At 45.2% G+C, this 22,561-nt stretch overlaps 1 non-coding gene across 1 annotated transcript; it reads left to right on the forward strand.

Annotated features, from left to right (window-relative positions):
* Window positions 1-236: 236 nt before the first annotated feature.
* Window positions 237-309, forward strand: TRNAR-CCG (transfer RNA arginine (anticodon CCG)). Its single transcript has one exon. It is a non-coding gene; the product is annotated as a tRNA-Arg (tRNA).
* The last annotated feature ends 22,252 nt before the right edge of the window (window positions 310-22,561 follow it).

Here is a 22,561-nt window from a genome sequence, read left to right on the forward strand (position 1 = left end):
GGGCACGGAGCGTCATGCGCAGGCGCGCGAGGCCAAGCGCCGCTGAGCTTTGCCGACGGCGCAGGCGCACTAGGGGGTCAGGCAGCAAGTCGGAACGTCAGTCCAAAAGGGCGCAAGCGCGCTGCGGCGGCTACCAAATCACACACCTCTCAGCGCGAGTCCTCAAGGCGCGGGGGGGCGGGGATACTATGATGGCATCCCGTAAGGGGACGGCGTGAGAACCCGGATCCTGTGGTGACCCAGTGGCCTAATGGATAAGGCATCAGCCTCCGGAGCTGGGGATTGTGGGTTCGAGTCCCATCTGGGTCGCACGCAGATTAGTTTTGGCAGAGACAAAGGCGATCATGGACAGTAAAGCAAATTATGAGATGATGGTTATTTCGCTTCTCTACAGGGCCGAGGCCGACTGTATTATAATTGGGCGTATCTGTGCGTTTTAAAAACGTTGTAATTGAATAGATACAAAATACAGTTAGAAAAGATATGTTCTTTGGTGGTAGCATGGCGGGGTTACTGTAGTTAACAGTAATTTATTGTATATTTCAAAATAGCTGGAAGAAAAGATTTGAAATGTACCCAACACAAAGAAATGGTAAATGTAGGTGGTAATGGATATCCCAGTTACCCTGATTTTATCATTACACATTGTATGCATGTATCTATATGTCACATGTACCCGCAAACATGAACAATCATGTATCAATTTAAAAAATTTAAAAACAAAACACTGAGAGTTTGCAAGTGAATACTAACTCTGCTCCCTAAAGAGGAACATTTACTTTTCTTTTCTTTTTATTAAGACAGAGTCTCTGTCTGCTGCTCAGGCTGAAGTGTAGTGGTGTCATCATAGCTCACTGTAACCTCAAACCTCTGGGCTCAAGGGATCCTCCTGCCTCAGCCTCCAGAGTAACAGGCACTACAGGCACATGCTATTAATTATATTTTACATATATATTATACATAATATATATAATATATTGATTTCAAACCGGTAATATTAAAAGAAACATATGTTTAATATCAATTGAAGAAAAGCAATTATAATTATATATAGTCGCATGTACCTGTAGTCCCTCTATAAAGGATGACAAAGTAAGATGCTGTCTCAATATTTATATTTTTTAAAGTTCTCTGGATTAGGCGGCACCTGTGGCTCAGTGAGTAGGGCACTGGCCCCATATACCAAGAGTGGCAGGTTTGAACCTGGCCCCCGGCCAAACTGCAACAAAAACTATAGCCAGGTGTTGTGGTGGGTGCCTGTAGTCCCAGCTACTAGGGAGGCTGAGGCAAGAGACTCACTTCTAAGCCCTAGAGCTGGAGGTTGCTGTGAGCTGTGACGCCACAGCACTCTACCGAGGACAACAAACTGAGACTCTGTCTCCAAAATAAATAAATTAAGTTCTCCAGATGAGCCTAATGTGTAGACATACATACGTACATATATACACACACATATATATGTATATATTATATATATACATATTTTTTTAGACAGTGTCTGATGTTATTGTCCTCAGTAGAGTACTGTGGCGTCATAGCTCACAGCAATCTCAAACTCCTGGGCTCAAGGAATTCTCTTGCCTCAGCTTCCAGAGTCACTGGGACTACAGGCGTCCACCATTAACACCTGGCTATTTTTAGTATTTCTTTTTTTTTGGTTTTTGGCCGGGGCTGGGTTTGAACCCACCACCTCCGGCATATGGGGACTGGCGCCCTACTCCTTGAGCCATAGGCGCCACCCAACACCTGGCTATTTTTAGAAACCAAGTCTTGCTCTTACTTAGTCTGGTCTCCAACACTTGAACTCAAGTGAGCCTCCCACCTCTGCCTCCGAAAGTGCTGGGATTACTTACAGGTGTGAGCCACTACACCCCACCAGGAACATTTACTTACATTTTTTTCCCCTAGCTTTATTGAGGTGTAATTGACAGTAAAAATTGTATGCATTTGGGAAAGATCCTTTACTCTTGCTTTACTCATTTACTCTCAAAGTATTAGGATTACAGGACTGAGCCACCATGCCTGCCCAGAAAAGCTTAAGCACTTCTTGTTAACTTATGTAAGAGGAACATCATTGAGTTAGTTCCAATTCTTTGGAAACAACTAAGCACTAATAGAGGCGCTAAATATGAGTCTGAAACAGAAAAAGGACATTAATGTAAAAAACGAACGGAATCAAAATACAGTGTGGAGTTAAGTTACTGTTAATGTACCAATGTTGACTTCTTAGTTTTGAGGAATGTGGCTTGGTGCCCATAGCACAGTGGTTAGGGTGCCAGCCACATACACTGAAGGTGGCGGGTTTGAACCCGGCCGGGGGCAGCTAAACAACAGCTTAGTTTTGAGAAATGTGAGATAAGGTAAGATGTGAGATAAGGTAAGATGTTACCTTTAGGGGAAACTGAGTGAGGGGAATAGTGGAACTCTCTGAGCTATCGTGGCTACTTTTCTGTAAATCTAAAATTATTACAAAATAAAAAGTATGTTTAAGAGAAATTCAACTACTAAACCATCAGTGGAGAATTTTAACTGATACCTTTATCCATTTTTTTAAGATTAGCAATTAGTGCTGATTTTTTCTTTTTTCTTTTGCAGGGGCTGGGTTTGAACCCACCACCTTCAACATATAAGGCTAGCGCCCTACTCCTTTGAGCCACAGGTGCCACTCATTAGTGCTGAATTTTTAAACCAGGAAGCATTAACAAATGAAGACCAGGGTAGAATTTCCACCTCTAGTCTAGGTGTTTCAGAGTTGGAAGGTGGTTTCCACATTAACTCCTTGCACACAGTAGGTGCTCAAAAAAATCTGAACTGCATTGTCTCGTATCTTCCACCTGTAGGCATCTGGAAAAAACAGACAATGACAATATATCCCTGGCCCCCAAAATGCAAGATTCCTCTCAGATATTGGCATACATAGCCCCAAGGCCTAAGTACCACAAATTCATCCTGTAGGCTTCCGACTGGACTGCTTAATCCTCCACCGTGCTCACCTAATTCTCCCACCTCATGCCTCCCCTTCTGCTTCCTTCTGAGCCCAGTTCTTCCTAGCAGATGTTTCTTGGCTCACACCCCATAGTTCACTCAGCTGAAGTCAACAAACATTAAGGGCCTCTGAAATACTGCAAATTCCATCCGCATTTTCCTCTTCCTCCCACCTCTGACAGCCACCCCATCCCTTCTCTCTCCTGTCCCTCTCCCAGTCCCAGGCCAGCTCCTCGGTCCGCCTTTGTTCTGAACCCAGCCCCCTGCTCCTCAGGAAAATTTCCTGGTGCCTAGTAAACACTCTGAAGGGGTGAGCGCATTAGTTTTCTTTCTGTGTCTTCGCTTACCTCCGGGCTAGTTTTTTCTTTTTTTTTTTTTTTTTTTTTGTAGAGACAGAGTCTCACCTTATCGCCCTCAGTAGAGTGCCGTAACATCACACAGCTCACAGCAACCTCCAACTCCTGGGCTTACGCGATTCTCTTGCCTCAGCCTCCCGAGCAGCTGGGACTACAGGCGCCCGCCACAACACCCGGCTATTTTTTGGTTGCAGTTCAGCCGGGGCCGGGTTTGAACCCGCCACCCTCGGTATATGGGGCCGGCGCCCTACCGACTGAGCCACAGGCACCGCCCCCGGGCTAGTTTTTTCCTCTATGCCCAGAAATGTCCTACGGGTTCACTGTTCCTCTCACGCTCAGCCCTGGTCCTCTGCTCTTTTCTTAAGTCTTGGTTGCCCTCTCTCCAGGCACGCAAGCTGCTGCAAAGGCAGAGTTCTCCATGTGCAGTGTCTCCACCTGCCACCGTCGTCCCCTGCCACTTGACACATTCCTCCCCAACAGTGGCCTCTTAATTGGCAAATTTAAGAAACACCTGTAAGGCTCGGTGCCTGGAGCTCAGTGGCTGGTGCGCAAGCCACATATACTGGAGCGAACCCAGCCCGGGCCTGCCAAATAGCAATGACAACTACAACCAAAAAACAGCCAGGCATTGTGGAGGAAGCCTGTAGCTCCAGTTACTTGGGAGGCTGAGGCAAGAGAATCACTTAAGCCCAAGAGTTGGAGGTTGCTGTGAGCTGTGATGTCACTGCACTCTACTGAGGGTGACATAGTGAGACTCTGTCTTAAAAAAAAAAAAAGAAAGAAAGAAAAGTAAAAAAAGAAAAAGAAAAGAAACACTTGTCAGGGCAGCACCTGTGGCTCAATGGGTAGGGTGCCGGCCCCATATACCGAGAATGTCGGGTTCAAACCTGGCCCGGCCAAACTGCAACAACAACAAAAAAAAGCCGGGCCTTGTGGCGGGCACCTGTAGTCCCAGCTACTTGGGAGGCTGAGGCAAGAGAATCGCCTAAGCCCAGGAGTTGGAGGTTGCTGTGAGCTGTGTGAGGCCACTGCACTCTACTGAGGGTGAAAAAGTGAGACTCTGTCTCTACAAAAAAATACAGAAACATTCGTCAGTTCTGGTTTTTTTTTTTTTTTTTTTGAGACAGAGTTTCAAGCTGTAGCTCTGGGTAGAGTACTATGGCTTCATAGCTCACAGCAACCTCCAACTCTTGGGCTCAAGTGATCCTCTTGCCTCAATTTTTCTATTTTTAGTAGTGACAGGGGTCTTGCTTTTGCTCAAGCAATCTACCTGCCTGTGCCTGCCAGAGTGCTAGGATTACAGGCATGAGCCACCGCACTTGGCCCATCTGTCAGTTCTTGTCTTGACTTGGCTCTACAGTCTGAAATATATATATATAATATATATATATATATTTTTTTTTTTTCAGAGTCTTACTTTGTTGCCCTTGGTAGAGTACCATGCTGTCACAGCTCACAGCAACCTCAAACTCTTGGACTTAAGTGATTCTCTTGCTTCAGCCTCCTGAGCAGCTGGGACTACAGGCGCCTGCCACAATACTAGGCTATTTTTAGAGACGGGGTCTGCTCTTGCCCAGGTTGGTCTACAACCAGTGAGCTCACGCAAACCACCCACATCGGCCTCCCAGAATGCTAGGATTATAGGCGTGAGCCATCTCGCCCAGCCTAAGTCTGAAATTCTTGACCAGTCCTTCCTTCTCGAAACACTCTTTTTGCAGGCTTCCAGGAAATCTTTTTTCTTGGGACTCTAAACAACTCCTCAGATTCCTTGCTCAGTTCCCTCTTATTGCCAACAATGCTAACAAACCAGCCCAACTTAAAGCAAATTATAATTCACTGGAAAGATGGGACCAGGTTTTGGAACCAGGAAGAATCAAATCAGGCCAGGTATGGAGGCTCGCAATCCTACCACTCTGGGAGGCAGAGGCAGGTGGATTGCTTGAGTTCCAGCGTTTGAGCCAGCCAGAAAGAGAGAGAGAGACCCCTATCTCTACTAAAAATAGAAAAAACTAGCCAGGCATTATGGCAGGCACCTGTAGTCCCAGCTACTCAGGAGGCTGAGGCAAGAAGATCTCCTGACCCCAGGAGTTTAAGGTTGCTGTGAGCTACAACATCACAGTACTCTACCCGGGACAACACAGTGAGACTCTGTCTAAAAAAAAAAAAGAAAACACCCAAAAGAAGAAAAACAAAAGCCAGAAAACTAAACAACAAATGACATCTCAGAGGGCCTGAAAAAGAAAGAAGATAAAAGCACTGAGACTCTGAGAATCAGATGGCCACCTCTGGGCGGTGTTTGTGGCTCAAAGGAGTAGGGCGCTGTCCCCATATTCCGGAGGGTTCAAACCCAGCCCCCGCCAAAACTGCAAAAACAAACAAACAACAACAACAAAAAAAAACAACAGATGGCCACTTCTGATGGTTTTTCATGCAAGAGTCACTTGTCCAGAATCAAGTTTCCAGGGAAAAGCTTACAGTTGGTCCAGCTCGAGCCATGGACTTTCCTTTTCGTTCCCCCCTCCACCCAGCAGCAGGGGACTGGGGTAGAAGTGGGGGTGTCTTACTATATTGCTCAGGCTGATCTCCAACTCCCTGACTCAAGGGATCCTCCTGCCTCAGCCTCCAGAGTAGTTGGGACTATAGGTACATAGAACCATGCCCGGATGGGCCTTTCTTCTGTTGATTTATGGGGTCACAGAGGAATGGCCCTCCTACCAATTCTCCCTGCAAAAGGGAAGAGCTAATTCCTTAAAAGGAAATTCAAGTCCTTTCAAGAAGAGACATGGATGCTTGCCATGCTAAACACCAGCACCTTTCCCCTACAACGTTTGTACATTTTATTTTTAGTATTCCTTGTAATTTTTCTGTCTCCACTGTTGATTTTAGGTGATGCAGACTGTGAACGTTTAAAGATTCCCAGACTTTCCATTATAATTTGGAATATAAAGTGTATCCTTTCATGTTATTAATAGACAAGGGCATTGGATTTTGGAATAAAGTTAACAGCTTTTAACTTAGGGTATGTGTATCAGATGTATTCTATTGAAGCTGGGAAGAAAGATAAAATTACTAAGACATATTATATAACATTTTTGAAATTTGGTTTACAATCATCTGGAAATTTAAACAACGTTCTACTATGGCAGAATATTTCATCCTGATAGCTTTGCTCATTCTACCAACCAATTTATCTATATATCTAGTTTTCGAGACATAGTCTCTGTCCCTCGGAGTAGACATGGCATCATACTCATGTCTGTGGCATCATAGCTCATAGCAACCTCAAACTCTTGGGCTCAAGTGATCCTCCTGCCTCAGCCTCCTAAGTAGCTGGAACTACAGGCACCCACCATGACACCAGCTAATTTTTTCTACTTTTAGTAAAGATGGGTCTCCACCCTTGCTCAGGCTGGTCTTGAACTCCTGAGATCAAGCAATCCATCTGCCTCAGCCTCCCCAACTGCTGGGATTACTTTGCTCACATTAGACCAGTGGTTCTCAACTAGGCCAGTTGTGTTTCCATGGGGACATTTGGCAATATCTGGAGATATTGGGAGGAGGGGTGCTATTGGCATATAATGGGACACACGGACAGTCCCCCACAACAAAAAGTGATCCTGCCCAAAATGTCCACATTGCCAAATCGAAGAAACTGTCTTTGAGGCTTGGCAAATAGACTGATACAACTATGTTATTGATAAACTACATTAAAATGTTTTAGGGCCAGATAAATTATCCTTTTTTTGAGACAGAGTCTCACTTTGACACCCTCAGTAGAGTGGCGGGGTGTCATAGCTCACAGCAATCTCAAAGTCTTGGGCTTAAGCAATTCTCTTGTCTAATTATCCCTGGTCTTGTGACTTCGTCTTTGTTCCCATGCAGTCTCAGAGGCAAAGAGGGTAGTAGGTCAAAGCTGCTTCCAAACAAATGTCAGGGACACTCAGGTGAGCTAAGTTTACAGTGTTCTCATTCAGGTCCCGGTGAGTCTGGAGCCTGATTCTAGAAGCTAGCATCGCTTAAGGGAGGCAGGCTGACATGGGAGAAGACAAACAATGGCAGAGCCCAAATATATTGGAATTTATTTTGTAGTATTCAAGCTGGGGTGATTGTCCCCTCCAGCATTGTGTGACAATGGATCCAATTATTTGGAGAAATTGATTTCCCCACAGGGAACGTATATTATACCTAGAATCACAGCTAGAATCCTTAGTAAATGCAATAATACGGCCGGGCACGGTGGCTCATGCCTTGTAATCCTAGCACTCTGGAAGGCTGAGGTGGGTAGATCATCTAGGCTTGCAAGTTTGAGACCAGCTGGAGCAAAAGCAAGACCCCATCTCTAAAAATAGCTGGGTGTTGTGGTGGGTGCTTATCTCCCAGCTACTTGGGAGGTTGAGGCAAGAGAATCACTTGAGCCCAAGAGTTCGAGGTTGCTGTGAGCCATGACGCCACTGCACTCTACAAGTGGCATAACGTGAGACTGTCTAAAAAAAAAAATGGAATATGGTAAAATTCAGTTATTTGAAGCTTTTGCATAAAATTATCCTTTTCAATTTAATTGAGCCACATAAACACAGTATCAGGTGTTTACTAGGGTCACCATCTATTATTTTATTTATTTATGTTTTTTTGGCTGGGGCTGAGTTTGAACCTGCTACCACTGTTATATGGGGTTGGCGCCCTACTCCTTTGAGCCATAGGCGCCGCCATCTATTTTTTTTTTTTATTTTCAACTTATTTTGTAGAGACAAGGTCTTGCTCTGTCATTCAGGCTGGAGTGCAGTGGCACATTCATAGCTCACTTCAACCTTGAATTCTGGGCTCAAGAGATCCTCCCGCTTCAGACTCCCAAGTTGCTAGGACTATAAGCATTTGTACTCACATTGGGTAATTTTTAAGGTTTTTTTTTTTTTTGGAAACAGAGTCTCAAGCTGTCGCCCTGGGTAGAGTGCCATGGTGTCACAGCTCACAACAACCCCCAACTCCCTGGCTTAAGCAATTCTCTTGCCTCAGCCTCCCAAGTAGCTGGGATTACAGGTGCCTGCCACAATGCCTGGCTTTTTTTTTTATTGTTGCAGTTGTCATTGTTGTTTTAGCTGGCCTGGGCTGAGTTCGAACCTGCTACCCTTGGTGTATGTCACTGGCACCCTGCCGACTGAGCTATGGGCGCAGCCTTTTTTTTTTTTTGTAGCAACCACTCTGTTGCTTAAGGTGGTCTGGAACTCCTGATCTCAAGTGATCCTCCTGCGTTGGCCTCCCTAAGTGCTAGAATTACAGGCGTGAGCCACTGTGCTCGGCTATTCTTCTCCTCCCACCCCTTACAGTGGCATGATGTCATAGATAACAGCAACCTTCAACTCTTGGGCTCAAGCAATTCTCTTGCCTCATCCTCCCAAGTAGCTGGGACTACAGGTGCCCACCACAATACATGGCTACTTTTTTTAGAGATGAGGTCTTGCTCTGGCTCAGGCTGGTCTCAAACCTGTGAGTTCAGGCAATCCACCTGCCTTGGCCTCCCAGAGTGTTGGGATTACAGGTATGAGCAGCCATGCCTGGCCAGCTATTCTTATTTATAGGTTCTTCTACTTTTCAGTTTAAAAAAATAATTGTTAGGCTTGGCACCTGTAGCTCAGAGACTAAGGCGCCAGCCACATACACCAGAGTTGGCCGGTTTGAACCCAGCCTGGGCCTGCCAAACAACAATGACAATTACAACAACAACAAAAATAGTGGGCATTGTGGTGGGCACCTGTACTCACAGGTACTTGGGAGGCTGAGGCATGAGAATCACTTAAGCCCAAGAGTTTGAGGTTGCTGTGAGCTGTGACACCACAGCACTCTACTGAGGGTGACACAGTGAGACTCTATCTCAATAATAATGATAATAATAATAATAATTGTTAGCCTGACCATGGCCTGGAATTTTATTTTTTTCAGTTTTTGGCCAGGGTTGGGTTTGAACCCGCCACTTCTGGTACATGGGGCTTGGGCCCTACTCCTTGAGCCAAAGGCACCGCCCTGGAATTTTAATTTTTAAGAGTGGAGAAATACAAATATTTATTAGCATTGTATTCATCCAAATACTCAAAACTCATTTAAGAATGTCAGAAAATAGATAAAACATCATGGTAAAACACAATAATATTAATACAATACAGTATTTAGAATTGTCATATTTTAATAAGTTTACCATGTTCAAGCATTAAAATGACAGAGAAGATGCCATTTTCCCCCACTCTTCTTAAAAATTCCCCTAAACCAACATCTCCTTCAGTGAAACTGAGGGATTCCAGAAACTCTTCAAATAAAGGCGGGAAAGGGCTAGCAGCGCAGCGACCAGCCCCCAGAGGCAGGGAGGGCTGCGGGAGGGGACGCCTGTGGCCGCAGGTCTGAGGAAGGGCCAGCAGAGGGCGCGTCTCCGAGGTGAAGGTCGCACCCTGCGAGGCCACCCAGGACCCATTTTTGTAGCGACGAGAATAGGGTGTGTGCACAGCGTCTCAACCTCACTTGGACAGCCGCGTATTCCGGGTCTGAATTTGCCTTCCTTTACTTCAGGGCTTCTGCTAGCGCTGCCATTCTGGGCTTAGACGATGCCAGAACGCGCGGGGCCAGGAACCCAGGAGGAAGCGGCTGGGCTACTCCGGAGAAGGAGGCTCTGTCTGGAAGGTCAGGAGTCACCGTGGGCACATCTCAGTACACCCTTGCTCCAAAGACCCGGTTAATAGCAAAGTACAGCAACCCAGTAAAAAAGAGGACCACCAAGAACTCAAGTCTTATGGGAATAAAGTTTTGGGTGACTCTACCAGGCACAGAACTCTGATCAGGTGAGGGGAAGCGCAACGTGGCAGAACGGGTAGAGGAAGGCCGTTATGATTATCAACTTTAAGGCCGGGGGCAGTGGCTCATGCCTGTAACCCTAGCACTCTGGGAGGCCGTGGGAACTGGATGGCTTGAGCTCAGGAGTTTGAGACCAGCCTGAGCAAGGGCAAGACACTATCTCTAAAAATAGCCAGGGGTTGTGGGAGGCACCTGTGGTCCAGCTACTCTGGAGGCTGAGGCAAGAGAATCGCTTGAGCCCGAGAGTTTGAGGTTGCTGTGAGCTGTGACGTCAGAGAACTCTACCCAGGGTGACAAAGTGAGACTGTCTCAAAAAAAAAAAAAAAAAGATTATCAACTTTAGACTTCATTACCATTTGTAGAAGAGGTCCTTTAACAGTGTTTTATGTTAATTGCTTCTTTCCTTTCTTTTTTCTTTTATCTCATATAAAAAGCACCTGCAGAACCTAATTATTTTGGTATTACTTAATTATTAGCTATATAAGCCAGTATATAAGGTGTGGTGGCTCATGCCTGTAATCCTAGCATTCTGGGAGGCTGAGGTGGGTGAATTTCCTGACCTCAGGGGTTCGAGACCCACCTGAGTAAAAGTGAGACCCACCCCCCCCCACCTGTCTCTAAAATTAGCTGGGCGTTGTGTGGGCACCTGTAGTCCTAGGTACTTGGGAGGCTGAAGCAAGAGGATAGCTTGAGCCCAAGAATTTGAAGTTGCTGTGAGATATTACACCACGGAACTCTACTGAGGTCAACAAAGTGAGACTGTGTCTCAAAAAATTATTTGTTGAACTATAAGTACATATTTGTATTGAATGTTCCAAAATTTAAAATCAGAATTTTTTTTTTTTTGAGACAGTCTATGTTGTACTCAGTAGAGTAAGGTGACATCACAGCTCACAGCAACCTTAAAATCTTGAGCTCAAGTCTCCTGCCCCTGCCTCCGAAGTAGCTGGGACTACAGGTTCCTGCCGCAACACCTGGCTATTTTTTTGTTGTAGTTGTTATTGTTGTTTGGCAGGCCCGGGCTGGGCTCCAATCCGCCAGCCCCAGTGTATGTGGCTGGCACCCTAACTGCTGAGCTACAGGCGCTGAGCCTAAAATCAGAATTTTTTAAAACCTTCAGAATTTATTTATAAGGTGTTTGCTATAAAAGTAGTTTGCAGGAGGCGCCCATAGCTCAGTGGGTAGGACACCAGCCACATCCACCCAGGCTGGTGGGTTTGAACCTGGCCTGGGACAGCTAAAAAAAAATGACAACTGCCACACACACACACGTGCACACACATACACACACAAAAAATATATATATAGAGAGAGAGTGCGCGCAAGCGTGCTCGCTGGGCATCATGGGGGGTACCTGTAATCCCAGCTACTTGAAAGGCTGAGACAAGAGAATCGCTTACGCCCAGGAGTTTGAGGTTGCTGTGAGCTGTGATGCTACTGCACTCTACCCAGGACGACATAGTTGATGCAGGACAAGGCAGCACCACGACCTGCTGCCTTAGCCCTGGAGGTGTTGATGGTCCTGCGGATGGAGGAACCAGCTTGCTGGAAGGGCGGACACCTGCAGGGGAGATGCTGGCGCCCTGCTGTCTCCTCCACAGGCACTTCTGACTGGTAAATTTCCTGTCAGTTTCCAAGGCCTGTGAGTTAGTTCATTGGACAACTGGCTGTAACTGACAAGACTCACGCCCTAGCAGGACAACCCCCTGCCATTATAAACCCCTGAGCAGAGAGCCCAAAGTCAGACATCGAAGAGGGAACTGGAGAGCTTGTTCCCCTCCTGAGTTCTCTCTGCCAGGAGGTTTGGTTTTTGTAGTTGTTGTAAGTTTTGTTTCTGTAAATAAATCCTGACTTAGCACTGATCCTGTGGTCCGTGGATTTATTCTTCAAATCACCAAGACCAAGAACCTGAAATTCTGGTATCATAGTGAGACTCTGTCTCAAAACAAAACAAAACCCAAAACCCAAAACAAAACAAACAAAAAAAGTAGTTTGCATAGTCATAATAGAAAGAGCATAAGAGAATGGTAGAAATTCCAATTTCATCATAATGATTACCTTTGGGAGGGGAAAAATTAATTGGATTAGAAAGAGGCCTAGAGGCCTTCCACTGTGTATTAGTTATCTATTGCTGCATAACAAATTACCCCCCAACATTTAGCAGCTTAAAACAGAGAACTTTTTTTTTTGAAACAGAGTCTCATTTTGTCACCTTTGGTAGAGTGCCAGTTGTGTCATAGGTCACAACAACCTCAAACTCTTGGGCTCAAGTAATACTCTTGACTCCCAAGCAGCTAGGACTACAGGTGCCTGCCACACCACCCAGCTATTTTTTAGAAATGGAGTCTGGCTCTTGCTCAGGCTGGTTCCAAACTCCTGAGGCAATTCACTTGCCTCAGCCTCCCAGAGTGCTAGGATTACAGGCATGAGTCACCATGCCCAGCTAATAGTAAACATATTATAAATCACACTTTCTGGCTGGTGTAGTGGCTCACACCTCTAATCCTAGCACTCCGGGAGGACAAGGTTGGGGGGTAATCACTTGAGCTCATGAGTTCAAGACCAGCCTGAGCAATACCCTGTCTTAACTACTAACTTCAGAAGACTAGCTGGGCGTTGTGGAGGTGAGTGTAGTCCTAACTACTTGGTAGACTGAGGCAGAAGGATTACTTGAAACCAGAGTTTGCGGTTGAAGTGAACTATGATGACACCATGCTACTCTAGCCTGGGGAAACAAGGTGAGACTCTCTGTGTCAAGAGATAAAATAAAATAGTAAAATAAATACAATTGAAATAAATAAAATAAATTTTAAAATATACCCTGGAAATAATTTTTTTTTTTAAAGAGACATTGTCTTGATGTATCATCCAGGCTGGAGCGCAGTGGTGCAACCATAGTTGACTGAAACTTCAAACTTCCGGGCTCAAGCAATCCTCCTGCCTCAGTCTCCCAAGTAGCAAGGACTACAGGTGCAAGCTACCATACCTAGCTAATTTTTTAAAAACTTTTTTTTTTGGGCGGCGCCTGTGGCTCAGTCGGTAAGGCGCCGGCCCCATATACGGAGGGTGGCGGGTTCAAACCCGGCCCCGGCTGAACTGCAAACCAAAAAATAGCTCTGGCGGGCGCCTGTAGTCTCAGCTACTCGGAAGGCTGAGGCAAGAGAATTGCTTCAGCCCAGGAGTTGGAGGTTGCTGTGAGCTGTGTGAGGCCACGGCACTCTACCGAGGGCCATAAAGTGAGACTCTGTCTCTACAAAAAAAAACAAAAAACTTTTTTTTCTTTTTTGTGCAGTTTTTGGCCAGGGCTGGGTTTGAACCCGCCATCTCCAGCATTTGGGGCTGGTGCCCTACTCCTTTGAGCCACAGGTGCCACCATTAAAAACTTGTATGTAGGGCGGTACCTGTGGCTCAAAGGGGTAGTGCACCAGCCCCATATGCTGGAGGTGGCGGGTTCAAACCCAGCCCCAGCCAAAAACTGAAAACAAACAAACAAACAAACAAAAGCTTTTCTGTTGAGACAGGGTCTCACTGTATTGGCCAGGCTCCTGGAAATAAACTTAACAAGAAATGGTTAAAGTTTAGATGAAGAAAATATAATACTCTGAAAGAAGGAAAAGAAAACTCAAAGAAATAGAGATATCCCATTTTCATAGATAGAACAACAATAGAGGAAAATTGTTGATCCCTTTACAAATTTGGGGGGAAATCATAGCTGTGTACATTAATGCAATCGTGGGGTACAATGTGCTGGTTTTAAATACAATTTGAAATATTTTCTTTTTTTTGGAGACAGAGCCTCAAGCTGTCGCCCTGGGTAGAGGGCTGTGGCATCACAGCTCACAGCAACCTCCAACTCCTGGGCTTAAGCGATTCTCTTGCCTCAGCCTCCCAAGTAGCTGGGACCACAGGCGCCCGCCACAACGCCTGGCTTTTTTTTGGTTGCAGCCGTCATTGTTGTTTGGTGGGCCCGGGCTGGATTCAAACCCGCCAGCTCAGGTGTATGTGGCTGGTGCCTTAGCCGCTTGAGCCACAAGCACCGAGCCAATTTGAAATATTTTCATCAAACAGGTTAACATAGCCTTCACGGCATTTTCTTAGTTTTGTGTGATCCCTTTACAAATTAAGGTGTGCATTTAATGCAAAGTTGATGAATTTCAACATTTAAAAAATTTACCAAGGTGGTGCCTGTAGCTCAGTGGCTAGGGCACGGGGCACATACACCCTGGCTGGTGGGTTCGAACCCCGCCTGGGGCCTGCCAAATAATGACAACTAAAACAACAACAACAAAAAAAAATAGCCAGGCGTTGTGGTGGGCGCCTGTAGTCCCAGCTACTCGGGAGGCGGAGGCAAGAGAATCACTTAAGCCCAGGAGTTTGAGGTTGCTGTGAGCTGTGACACCACAGCCCTCTACCCAGGGCAACATAGTGAGACTGTCTCCAAAAACAAACAAACAAAAAAATCTACCAGAATGTTTCTAAAGTTTACTTGGTAAAATAAACACTAAAATAGCTAAAGCAATTTTTGAAAAGAAAGCTGTAACACCATAGGAATTATAACAGTGCCTTGCTGTGGACATATAGGCATGAGAATAAACTGCATCAGGGCAAAGTAGAAAGTCTAGAAACAGATTTATATGGGTAGTACCTGTGGCTCAAGGAATAGAGCGCCAGGCCCATATACCTGGGGTGGTGAGTTCAAGCCCAGCCCTGGCCAAAACTGCGAAATAAAATAAATAAAAACAGATTTATACTTAGTAGAAGTTACTACTATTTTGGAAAGTAGAAAAGGATAGTTATTTATCAATTGGATTAGACAATTTTCTAATTACGCGAGAAAAAAATAAAATTAGATTCTTACCTCGTACTATATACCAAAATAAAAAAATTCCACCTGTAATTAAAATTAAGTATTACAAAAATAAAGGGAGATTTTATATGTATATATAACTTTGGATGCCTTTTTTTTTTTTTTTTGGAGACAGAATCTTACTATGTCATACTTGGTAGAGTGCTGTGGCGTCACAGTCACAGCAATCTCAAACTCTTGGGCTTAAGCGATTCTCTTGCCTCAGCCTCCAAAGTCCAAGTAGCTGGGACTACAGGTGCCCACCACAATGCCCGGCTATTTTTCTGTTGTAGTTGTCATTGTTGTCTAGCTGGCTGGGGCGGGTTTGAACCTGCCACCCTTGGTGCATGTGGCTGGTGCCATAACTGTGCTACCGGCATCAAAAGTCATTTTTTTTTTTTTTTTTTTTTGTAGAGACAGAGTCTCACTTTATGGCCCTTGGTAGAGTGCCATGGCCTTACACAGCTCACAGCAACCTCCAACTCCTGGGCTTAAGCGATTCTCTTGCCTCAGCCTCCCGAGTAGCTGGGACTACAGGCACCCGCCACAACGCCCGGCTATTTTTTGGTTGCAGTTTGGCTGGGGCCGGGTTTGAACCTGCCACCCTCGGTATATGGGGGCGGCGCCTTACCAACTGAGCCACAGGCGCCGCCCGAAAGTCATTTTTTTTTTTTTTTTTGAGACAGAGTCTCAGTTTGTTGCCACTGGTAGAGCCCTAGAGTCATAGCTCACAGCAACCTGTAACTCCTAGGCTCAAGGATTCTCTTGTCTCAGCCTCCCAAGTAGCTGGGACTAAAGGAGCCCACAACACCACCTGGCTATTTTTAGAGACGGGCTCCCTGTAGCTTAGGCTGATCTGGAACTCATGAGCTCAGGCAATCCACCTGCCTCGGCCTCCTAAAGTGCTGGGATTATAGGTGTGAGCCACTGCGCTGGCTAAAGAAAGTTTTTCTAAGCAAGATACAAGGGATATTGTTAAACAAAAGATTCATAGATTTTACTATATAAAATGTAAAAGCTCCATGGATCACGCCTGTAATCCCAGCACTTGGGAGGCCAAGGTGGGTGGATTGCTTAAGCTCAGGAGTTCAAGACCAGCCTGAGGAAGAGGGAGACCCCATCTCAAAATATAGCCAGGCACTGTGGCTAGTGCTTGTGTTCCCAGCTGCTTGGGAGGCTGAGGCTAGGGGATTGCTTAAGCCCAAGAGTGTGAAGTTGCTGTGAGCTATGACGCCATGACACTCTACTGAGGGCAACAAAGTGAGACTCTGTCTCAAAAAACAAACAAACTTAAAAGCTCTATGGCCAGAAAATTGCTAAAAAAAAAAAAAAAATTCTGGAGAAATAGTTGTAACATATATAGACAAACCATATAAAGAGGAAATTAACAAAAGAAGAAATACAACTTGGGAGGCCGAGGTGGGTGGATTCCCTGAGTTCACAGGTTCAAGACCAGCCTCAGCCTGAGCCAGAACAAGAGCTTGGCTCTAAAAATAGCTGGGTGTTGTTGCCCCCAGGACACATTTGGCAATTTCTGGCCACAGTTTTGCTTGTTCCAAATGGGGCTAGGGATGGATTCTAGTATCTAGTGGGGATTCTAGGCAACATCCTACAATGCACAACAAAGAATTATCTCACCCAAATGTTAATAGTGCCACAGTTGAGAAACTGCCCTACAGTATTGCAATATGTCATGATATATCTGATATATCCATTCTTCTGTCGATGGGCACAGAGAAGGTTGTACAGCAGCAAACATTCAAAATAGACTAGAGCCAGGTGTTCACACTTGTGGTCCCAGCTACTCTGGTGGCTAAGCCAGAGGATCCCTTGAGCCCATGAGTTCAAGTTCAGCCTGGACAACATCGCCAGACCCCATCTCTGGAAAAAAAGAAAATAGATTAAAATGTTCATCAAATTATGGTTTATCTAAATGAGAACATATCAATATTATGCAATTGCAATTTCATGTTTACAAAGAATAAAGAGTTTGGCTCGGCGCCTGTAGCTCAAGCAGCTAAGGCGCCAGCCACATACACCAGAGCTAGTGGGTTCAAATCCAGCCCAGGCCCACCAAACAACAATGACAACTACAACCAAAAAATAGCCGGGTGTTGTGGCAGGCGCCTGTATTCCCAGCCACTTCGAAGGCCAAGGCAAGAGAATCGCTTTAGCGGAGTTGGAGGTTGCTGTGAGCTGTGATGCCACAGCACTCTACCCAGGGTGGCAGCTTGAGGCTCTGTCTCAAAAAAAAAAAAAGAGTAAAGAGTTTGTAATCGTATTTTAATAATTTTAATTGAAAAAAGCTGGGTACAAAACTGTATACACGAAACATAGGGGAGGGGAGGGGAGGGTTTATGTCATTGTGTTCTGTGATCCTGTGGATAACACAGGATCCAAAATAATACAGGCACTCTGATCACATCTGTGTAAAAAATGACATCTAAGAAAGAGCCTGAAGGAAATAAATACTTTGGAAAGTTGCAGTTATCATTGGGGGTGGAGGCGGAAGTATTTAGATAAGGTCTACGTTTTGTAGTTTCTGTGGCTCTGTTTTATTTTTCAAATTTTGCATTATGATAGGAAAATTTTGCATTTCCTATTTTATGATAGGAAAATAAAATGAAGAAATTTTTTTTTTGAAACAGAGTTTCACTTGGTAGAGTGCTATGGTGTCATAGCTCACAGCAACCTCAAACTCTTGGGCTCTAGCGATTCTTTTGCCTCAGCCTCCTGCGTAGCTGGGACTACAGGCTCCCATCAAAACTCCCAGCTCTTTTTAGAGGTGGGGTCTTGCTCTTGCTCAGGTTGGCCTCAAACCAGTGAGCTCAGGCAATCCACCTGCCTTGGACTCCCAGAGTGCTGGGATTACAGGCATAAGCCACTGCACCCGGCCTAAAATAAAGAATTTAAAAACATCTACTCACAACCTCTCATGGGTTCACCATTGCCTGGAATAAAGTCCAGATCTACAGAGCATTAAGGCTCTCCAATGCCTTGGTTTGGACAGACGCACACACTCTCTCGTACCTCCCACTGCTGTTGCCTCAGCCTAAAGTGTTCTGTGTTGGTCTACCTGATCAACTTCAAACCAGACTATGGATGACATCTTCTAGCAACTATTACTTGGCCTCTGGCTCCCGTTAACCACTCCTTTCTCTCTAGCAGGTACAACTTATCAATGGAGCACTTATTGAATTCAATGTATTGAATGTTATTTCCCATAATAGTCTGTGAGCCCCTTTGGGGCAAGATTTCTGTCCTGGGGGGCGCCTGTGGCTCAGTTGGTAGGGCGCCGGCCCCATATACCGAGGGTGGCGGGTTCAAACCCGGCCCCGGCTGAACTGCAACCAAAAAATAGCTGGGCGTTGTGGCAGGCACCTGTAGTCCCAGCTACTCGGGAGGCTGAGGCAAGAGAATCGCTTAAGCCCGGGAGTTGGAGGTTGCTGTGAGCTGTGTGATGCCATGGCACTCTATTGAGGGCCATAAAGTGAGACTCTGTCTCTACCAAAAAAAAAAAAAGATTTCTGTCCTGATATGTATCACAGGACCTAGCCCAGTACATATGGGAGTAAACTCAGGATCTGTTAACATCTGACAAACTTGGGGATACCCTGGCCCTAATCAAGAGTGTCCTGAAATGAAAGAACCAGAATGTAATTGTAACTCACCCACTGGAAACAAAAGCAATTATATTGTAATTTTCTTGAAGAATAATTATGACTGGTATTTCTAACTTCTAGAACAGTGCCGAGCACATACTATTCCGTTACCAACTGGTATACTGCAATTCAGTTATTGCACCAACCACCCAGAGTTAGCACAGACCCTACTAGTTAAAGGACATCTACCATAGCAAGACTGCCCTCATTTGAGACCAACCAGCTATAAATCTGGGAGGTTCTTATGATCCTGCTCAGGTTTGATAAGTCTCCAGAATGACTCACAGAATTCAAGATAGCGCTATCCCTACAATTAGAGTTTAATTATAAAGGTAATAAAATCAACCAGCTGCAGGAAGACACAAAGAGTAAGATCTGATAAGGTCCCTAATGCACAGCTTTTGTGTCTTCTATCCATGGGTTAGGGCACATCACCCTCCTGACACACCCACTGTCCACTGATCTTCAGTGTCTGTCACACCTCACTTGCCAGGGCCCGGGACTTGCCAGGTCTCGGGCCCGGCTTAAATAGGTTCCAGACGCGGACTGCTAAGTTACCTTGCTCAGGTCTGTTAGGTGCCTGAGGGCCTTAGCTGGAGAGAGAGAGTCTTAGAGAGAGTAAAGCAGTCTTCTTAGAAAGATAGATCTTAGTCTTCAGCAGAGCTTGGTAATCTTCAGTAGAGACGCCGTGCTGGCGTTCTGCAAGCAGATGAGGAGACAGAGTCAGAGTAAGCGAGTCCGTGCTGGAACGTGCATGCTCCCGACTGCCTTCTCCTCCAGCCTAATACAAGGCTGATCTCGTGCCGCTCAACACCACAGGTGTAGAGACTGCCAATTCACCACTGCTTCTCATCTCGCGAGCTCTCATGCTTGTTAGGAGAGCTAAGTCCCTCTCCATGCCTTTTCCACCAAGGTGTTCCCTTACTGAGCTATACAGGTATTTCTTATAACTCTCACTCCTCCTAGCCATAGGCTATATGGGCTGCTACAAGTGTCCACAGTTTTTATTGGGGTCTCATATGTGATTGAACTTAGGCTCCAGCTTCCCTCTACTCCTGAGAGGTTGCTGGGCTGGCTCAAAGTCCCAACCCTCTGATTATATGATGGAACTTTCTGATGACCAGTCCTCACCCTGAAGCCATCAAAGGACCTCCAAGATTCACTTCTTTAGCATAAACTCAAATGTGATCCAGGAAACTGGATAACAAAGGCATGAATTATAAAGGCTTTTTGGGCTAGGCACGGTGGCTCACACCTGTAATCCTAGCACTCTTGAGAGGCTGAAGTGGGTGGATTGCCCGAGCTCAGAGGTTCGAGTCCAGCCTGAGCCAGAGCAAGAGCCAGAGCAAGACCTTGTCTCTAAGAGTAGCTGGGTGTTGTCTTGGGTGCCTATAGTCAGGAGGCTGAGACAAGAGAATCACTGGAGCCCAAGAGTTTGAGGTTGCTGTGAGCTATGACGCCATTGCACTCTACTGAGGGCGACAAAGTGAGACTCTGTCTCAAAAAAAAACAAAACAAAAAACCAAAAAGGCATTTCTATCACTTGGGAAATTCCAAGGGTTTTAGAAGCTCAGCACTAGGCACACAGATTCTTTATTATACAACACATTGTAGATGCTCAATAAATATTTGCTAAGCAGAAAGATACACTCAAAATACCAGAAATTGTCAGGGGAGAGCATGCCAATTATTCTCTTGGATTTTTCCACCTGACAGATATACACACCTATTGTGAACACAGACATATTAGGCCATAAGAAACCAATACTGTTAAACATTCCAATCATATGACAAACTCTCCCTGCTCTGGTTTATATTACCAAGTGCCCTGATGATAATTTGGTTTATCAAGCGCCTTGTTTATAGAAAAAGAATTCTAGCCAGGCTGACATGAGCATGCATGTCTGCCTGAGTCAATTTCTCATTGTAAATTAATAAACTGGCATTCTGGCTACAGAGATCCATCTCCTTGAACTCTTTGTACTTTACACCATTAGTGTGGTTTCTAAGCCTGCAACTCAAGACTCTGCCAGCACCCTGGCAAGTTCTTCCGAAGGGTGCCACCCCAGGAGCCTCTAAGATCCCTTGGGAGCCATCCAGCCTGCTCCCTGCCTCTATATATCAGGGTGTGGGTTTCAGGGCATTCACAACATTCCTGCAACAGAAGAGTTTCGGGAACACCCCAAATTGGATCTGGGTGACTTGAATGTAATCTCAAGTAGGTATGTCTGAGATGTGGTTGTAACTGAGGAAGCTTAAGTCTAATTAATTTTATTCCACTTGACTTGAAGAAAGAGCATGTGGAAGAAGGGATCTGAGGACATCTATAAACAAGGACATGGACTTCACAGTGTCCATGTGGTCCAGTCCAGAGTCTGCAGTCACTGCACACAGGCCTTGCAGTGACTGGTGAGGTTTACTTTTTTGGAGGAAATAGGGAATTTGCTCTTCTAATACCTGAAAGGGAGATTATACTTTTTCAGCTGCAATTTGATGTGCAGAAAACTTTCTTTTTTTTTTTTTTTTTTTTGCAGTTTTTTTGGCCGGGGCCAGTTTTGAACCCAGCGCCTTCAGTATAGGGGGCCGGTGCCCTACTCCTTGAGCTACAGGCGCCACCCTGCAGAAAACTTTTGAAGTAATAGTTAGTCCTCTGCATCACCTTTACTGGATCCTCCCCACTGTAAACTTAAAAATAATATGGATTCTGGTTTCTACAGCTGTTTTTCTGTTTTGTTTTGTTTTTGAGACAGGGTTTCACTCTGTTGCCCCAGGCTAGAGGGCTATGGCCTCAACCTAGCTTACAGTAACCTCAAACTCCTAGGTCAAAGTGATGCTCCTGCCTTAGCCTCCTGAGTAGCTGGGACTACAGGCATGTGCACAACGCCTGGCTATTTTTTTTTTTTTCTATTTTAGTAGAGATGGGGGTCTTGTTCTTGCTCAGGCTGGTCTTGAACTCCTGAACACAAGGAATCCTCCTGCCTCGGCCTCCCAGAGTACTACTAGTATTATAGGTGTGAGCCACTGTACCTCCCTAGCCATTTTTTTTTTTAATGAGTTTGATCCCATGAATCTGATTCATTGACAAAATAAAGTTTTGGGCTACAGAAATTTGAGGACCAGACTTCCAAACAAAGTGTCACCCTACAACTTACGCCAGAGCCAGCAGCCTCTGTCTCAGTGGTTCTCAACCTTCCTAATGCTGCGACCCTTTCATATAGTTCCTCATGTTGTGGTGACCCCCCCAACCATAAAATTATTTTCATTGCTGCTTCACAACCGTAATTTTGCTACTGTTATGAATTGTAATATAAATGTCTGATATTATTATCGTTCAACCCCCACAGGTTGAGAACCGCTGGTCTATATGAACATATTTACCTCTTTGTATAACCTCATTGCACATCCCAATTTAGGAAACTGCTCTACAATTTCACAATGTTCTCCTCTTTGGATGTCCCCAGTGGGCATCATTGCTGCAATCCCTCAAAGTCATCTGCTTTCTTGGAGATTTTGTTTGTAAAAATATTCTTTCTTAAGTTGAAATTAAACTAGACCCTTCATAGGTCCCACCTACAGATACTTTCACAATGCAGAAGAAATGCTTTGACTGCTTACTTGACCTCTCATTTCCTCCAGAAGAACTTGAACCTGGTAGAGCCCAGCCTTCTCCCCACCTTACTGTCCTCCTTTCTAGCTGTCCGGTGCCTTTTTTGAAAACATGACCGCACCCCCAAATCTGGTTATTCCACAAGCCCTGTTATTTTTGAGACATTAAGTTAGCAAAAGTTTATTTTAGAGGTTGCATCACTCTGTCGGCTGGAGTGCCGCAGATAAAACTCCTTCAGCTAAATCCTTTTCCCCTTCCTCTTGGGTTG

Source organism: Nycticebus coucang, chromosome 18 (genome assembly GCF_027406575.1).
Source record: "Nycticebus coucang isolate mNycCou1 chromosome 18, mNycCou1.pri, whole genome shotgun sequence".
Lineage (NCBI taxonomy): Eukaryota > Metazoa > Chordata > Mammalia > Primates > Lorisidae > Nycticebus > Nycticebus coucang.